A 6,095-nucleotide genomic window follows, 5' to 3' on the forward strand; every position below is an offset into this window, starting at 1 on the left:
TGAGGGTATAAGGGCAGAACTGACCACAGTGCAGGATCTCTGATCCCATGCAGACCGGGTAAAGGAGGCGTCAGAGTCCTCAGTGGTTTTTTGCAGGTCTTTTATTGGGGTTCACCAGGTATATGGCATGCTGGGGGGCCGGGAGGCTGGCAGGCCTCCCAGCCCCCAGCAAATCCTCACTCTATCTGGGCTCTCTGGCCTTCTCTGCTTCTGCTTCAGGCTTCTTCTCTTTTGGCTTCTACTGCTGCTTCTGCTGGCGTCCCCGTGACGCCGCCCTTAAAAGCCCAGTCTCAGCCCAGGTGAATCCCATCTACCTAGGCCCACACCCTACTCCAGGTGCCACCATCAGGCATGCATTCAGGACCGCAAGGATCCCTCATCTTTCCTGATGGAGGGAGGGCAGAAAAGCCTGATATTTTTCCTTACCCTACAGAGGGGTTCAGCTCTGTTCCTGTGGATCTAGTTGAAATCATCCACATTCAGGAGTGCTCATGTTTATGTTTGGGATTTTAAAATATGTTGATAATATTTATCAATTTCTGCTCTGTAGCCTAAATAACAAGGCAAGGGAGACCCCAATGACATGCCAGCTGTCTAACGCACACCCGGGCACACTGTCACCTGATACCAGCTCACATCTCACTGACAGACGCAGCATTTTGCCAATTACCTAGTTAAACCTGTTCATTTCAGCGAAGTGGTGAATTTACAATTCAAAATAAATTTCATTTGGCCTGAAAAAAATGTTATCATTCATAGCTCAGAAGTAAAATAAATTGAGAAGCTTGTTGGACCAAAAATTATCCCGGTTTATATATCTTTACTGTATTGCATAGAAAAAAGAACTAGATCCCAGAGAGAAAATACACTTGAGACGTGAAATGTCAGCAGTAACAGTTGTCACCTGACTTATGTAGTGTGTACATATATAGAATATAGTAGTTACACTTATAAAATAGCCACCCTATATAGCATGTGTATAAATGTGCACACAAATATGTGCATAACACACAGATCCATTATAAATAATATTCTATTTCTCTATATACTGATCTCATAAAAACAGAAAGTAGCCAATGGCTACCGGGTAGGGAAACAGGAGCTGTCCATCAAAGGCGGGGGGCGGAGACTTCAGTCTCAGATGACTCAGCACTGAGTACAAGGTACACCTGGTGATCACAGCGAACAATGCTCTATTGTGTACTTGAGATTTGCTAAGAGAGACCATCTTAAGTGTTCTCAGCCCACATACAAGTGCTAATTATGTGAGGTGATGGTTATTTTAATTAGCCTGATTTTAATCATTTCATAGTTTCTATATGCCAATCCATCGTGTTGGCATTGTGAATAGATACAATTTTATTTGTTAATTAGACCTCAGTAAAGCTGGGGTGGAAATCTCAGACAATGAGGATTTGCTTGGCTGGTTTTCTTGATTATGCTTTCTATTTCACTGAATTCCTCCTCATCTTTGCTCTGTCTTTCTCTAATCATGGTGTTTAATTCTCTCCTCCTTTTCTAACTCCCCCAAATCAGCTTCACTCTGACTTTTTAAGCTTTTTTTATTTTGTAAGAATATAGACCCACAAAATTCCCCTAGACACAGATTTAGCTGCAGTCTACAAATTTTGTGAGGTCTTTTTTTCTTAATCAAAATACTTTCTGGGCCTCCATTGGTGGTGCAGCGGTTGAGCACTGGGCTGCGAGGCTGCCCGCAGCCTCTGCAGCGACGGTTCGTTCCCCGGCCGCCGGCGAGGGTCCCGCCAAAAAAAAAAGAAACGTGATAATCTCCCTTTGATTTTTCTTTAACTTGTGGGTTATTTTATATGCTGCTCCCTTCCCAAAATATTTAGGGGTTACTCTAGTTTTATTTAATTACTGACTTTCAGTTTAACTGTCAGAAAAACTATGGTATGGATTTTGTCTCTCTAAAACTTGTCCTGTCTTGGCATTCTACATAAACTAGGAGCAGATGCAAGAGGAGTTGTTGGTGTTCTGTATTTGTCAATTAGATCCAGCTGGCTATGTTGTCAGAATTTTAAATTTGGGCCTCCCTGGTAGCGCGAGGGGTTAAGATGCAACCTATGAAGCTGCCCACAGCCGCTGCAGCACAAGTCCGATCCCCGGCCAGGGAGCTGACCCGCAGGGCGCAGCAGACCTCTCCTGTCTCCCCGCTGCTCCCTCAGCAGTGGATTTCAGTCACTCTGCCTGTTCTGTTCCCCGCTCTGTCTCTGGGGAACACTCTCACCCCCACCCACACCTCTGGCCTGTACCCCAGCTCGACTGAATAAATAAATCTTTAAAAAAAAAAAATTAAATTCTCATGATGTGGTCTGCTTGCTCTTTCTGCTACCAAGAGTGATACATTTCCCAACTCTGCTTTGAGAACTGGCTTTTCCTTCTTTTAGTTCACTCAGTTTTTGCTTTATGTGCTGTGCAGGCTGTTACCAAGTGCGCATATATTTGGGATTCTCAGGTTTTCATCATCAGGGGTCTCTGTTATGAACATGTCCCCAGGAATATGACCTTGCTCTAGGGCTCCTTTGGATATTAACTGAACTACACCTTCTTACGTTTGCCCGCCTTTGGGCATCTCCCTTGCCAAACTTTTCAAGTGCGCCTCCCTGGACGGCGCGTCTGGGTCTGCTTGCTGGTCTTTCATAGACTCGCCTGGCGCACTTGTGTTGACTGTACCTGCCAGTGCTGCTGGGGGACGGAGGCGCTTGTCTGGGGGCCTCGCTGTAAACCTACAAACCCTGGCTGCGTAGACGGAGCGGCACGGCACTCCGGGGCGCGTTACGCCAGTTGTGCGATTTGGGGCACGTGAAATGAAGGCGTTCCGTGGCCTGAGCGATCCTGTGTATTCGTGATGTACAAGCCGCGTCGTGCTGACGCTCAGCCACAGGAAGAAGCTGGGGGAGCTGTGGGCAGTCCTGCCTCTCCAAGCTCTCCGGGGTCCTGTGACGACGCTGCTCTCGGGACAGCTTAGGGTTCCTGATGCAGATCGCTGGCCCCTGGGAGCGGCCGTGGAGCGCTGCCCTTGGAAACATGCGGCTCTCGATGCGGCCTCACTGCTTAGTCCCCAGCCCATTCAGTTCAGTCTCAGCCACGACGACCTGCACGAGCTCTCGGCGTGTCGGCTAGGTCAGGTGGCTCCCGCGGTGTATGGAGCCCTCATGGCTCCTGGCTCCCTGCAGGCGCTGGGCCCAGCTGAGCAGCATCAGCCTGGGCTACGCCAAGTTGGCTCCAGCAACGCTGATGCCCACTCCAGTGCAGCTGGATTTGGGTTTTACCAAAAAAGAAAAACCTGTGGCAGTTTCGAGGCTGCGTGGGCCAGGTCTGAACCCGGCTGGCCGAGCGCCCGCACAGGACGGTGCAGGCAGGTTGACGCGCTACACACAGGTTTGGGGTTGAGTCCAGACCTTGTTTTGAAAACAGACCAGGCTCAAGTTCCCGCTGGCGCCGATTAGGACCAAGCAGCCCAGCACCAATCAAGTCTTGGCAACAGCTGGCTTGGCAAATGGACCAACCGGGTTTGGAAGGCGGGGCCCTGCGGGGTCTGCGAGGGAGGCTTGACGCAGCTCAGGGACAGGCCTCAGGAGATGCGGCTTGGACTCCGCTGAGACCTTCCACGCACACCCTCATGGACCTTGAGGCCTTCACTTCAGCCTCCTCCATCTGGGGTGCTGCTGGCCGACACCTGGTCGCTGAGGAGCTGTAATCACTGGGGCCAAGGTCCGCTGGTCCACCTGAGAGCTGTCTGGTTCCGACCACCACCTGTGCCCACCCGGCTGCCCAGTGAGCTGGGTCCTGCACACCAGGCCTGCAGGCCCTGTAGCTCCCACTGGAAGGACAGCGCCACGTGCACGCGGAGCTTTTGGTGTGGACGCCTGGACACTGCGGCCACTGTCTGAGGTAGGAGCTGGCCACGCATGGCCTCAGAAACTCTCCTCATCCCCAGCCCCCTTTGCAAATGAACCTGTTGTTGTTGCACGAGATTGAACTGTGTCTTGCAGTTGTGAGCATGCAAGTGAGACCCCACAGCCTGTGAGGTCACCCCCCAAACTACTGTTTCACAAATGGCTTTCCAGACATTCAGAGAAAAGCCAAAATTCTCCCGTGACCCAAGGTGATGTGTCGTCAGGTCTCCCCCAATGTTTTCTGTTTCCCCAATGACCGCTTGCGCTCCCCGCCCCTGCCTCGGACGTCCACGCCGGCCCCTCCTTGGTCTCTGCCCTCCCAATGAGACGCCCGACCACCCAGCTGCCTCCCCCTCCGACAGCGCACCCCAAGCCCTCCTGAGCCTGCCTGCCTATCCCCAAGGCCTCCAGAGCCTTTTCAGATCCCATGTAACAGGCACACTTATCCGTTCCCCAGCTCGCACCTCTGAGCACACGCACGAGCCCCAGAGCAGGGCTGTTCGCTGGTTTCGTCTGCGGCTGCAGGCACAGCACTTTGCACAGAAACTGGCTGGGTTGGTGCTCAAATAACTGAGGAAAGAATGAAACTCCCCGCTGGGTCCTGTCGTGGTGTGTCCAGGTCACGCTTAGTCCCTCAACCCCTCCTCAATATTCTGCGATCGCCCCCGTCACCTCCTTGGCCATGAATTGCCGGCGTGATTAAAATTCTTCATTGGTGACTTTGTGGGTTGCTTTTTATGGTGGATTTTTTTTTTAATTTAAATTTTATTTTTATATTCCCCATACAATTGCAACCCCCTTATTTTGACCCCAATCCCTCCCCTCCCGATCCCCACCCCCCATAGAGTGTCTCTGGTTCATAGTTGTTTGTTGATTTTGATTTTCACTTTCTTATAGTTATTCATTTTCCTGGTCCCTTATTTAAGTTTTCTAGATTCCTGCTATGAGTGAGACCATCCGGTATTTTTCTTTTTCTTTTTGGCTTATTTCGCTGAGCATGATCCCTTCCAGCGCCATCCATGTTGCTGCAAATTGCATGTGTTTATCTTTTTTGAATGCTGAGTAATATTCCATGGTATATATGGACCACATCTCCTTGATCCAGTCATCTATTTTTGGGCATTTGGGCTGTTTCCAAAGCTTAGCTATTGTAAACAGTGCTGCTATAAACATAGGGGTGCAGGTGCTCTTTGGAATGGATGTTTCTGTGTCCTTTGGGTAAATACCTAGGAGTGGAATTGCTGGATCCTATGGAAGCTCTATGTTTAGTAGGTCAAGAAATCTCCACACAGCTCTCCATAGTGGTTGGACCAGTTTGTACTCCCTATGGTGGATTTTTTTTTTAAAGATTTATTTATGCATACAAGAGCTGGGGTATAGACCAGAGGAGCAGGGGAAGAGAACACTCACCACACAGAATGAGGAGCAGAACAGGCAGATCCACTGAAATCCACTGCTGAGGGGAGCAGCGGGGAGACAGCAGCCATGTGGGTAGCTCCCTGGCCAGCAGAGAGCGAACTCGTGCTGCAGAGGCTGTGGATAACTTCATAATAGTGCTGCGTCTTAACCCCTTGTGCCACTAGGGAGGCCCTTATGGTGGATTTTTAATTGTATTAGGGTCAGAAATCAAAGACTTCTTTTATGCAATTTGTTGAGTTTTATGGGCTAGTTCATGGTCAATTTTTTAACACATTTCAAGTGTCCTAGAACCCAGGGAGGGTGCCCAGGTCACTGGGCACAGCTTATATCTCATCTAGCCCAAGCTGAGATCCAGATTCCTGGCCCTTCACCTGGTAGTCTGACCCATGTCCCAGCTGCCTGGGGCCCGTAGTGAGCCTGGAATGCGTGAGTGTGGACACCACGCATCTGTAGACTGCTGCGTGCAGTTCACGTTTCGTCAGGAAAGCCTCTTACAGCAGCTCCCGCTGCGCTCACGTGCAGTTCGTTACTGACAACAGGTGCTAATAGGTGCTGAGAAGGTCGGGGGTGGGCAAGCAGGCGGTGGGGCGTCTCACTGGGAGGGCAGAGCCCAGGGAGGGGGCTGGGGTGGACATCCGAGACAGTGGGCCAACAGTGGCCTGATTTTATGAGTAACTGAGGTCGAAAAGGTCTCTTCCTTGCAAACTAGCGGTTTTCAGGATAGTTTGGGTAGATATTGCAGAGGGATCCCCACGC

The sequence above is a fragment of the Talpa occidentalis genome, unplaced genomic scaffold (genome assembly GCF_014898055.3).
Source record: "Talpa occidentalis isolate TD23 unplaced genomic scaffold, MPIMG_talOcc4v2.1 talOcc4.6, whole genome shotgun sequence".
NCBI lineage: Eukaryota > Metazoa > Chordata > Mammalia > Eulipotyphla > Talpidae > Talpa > Talpa occidentalis.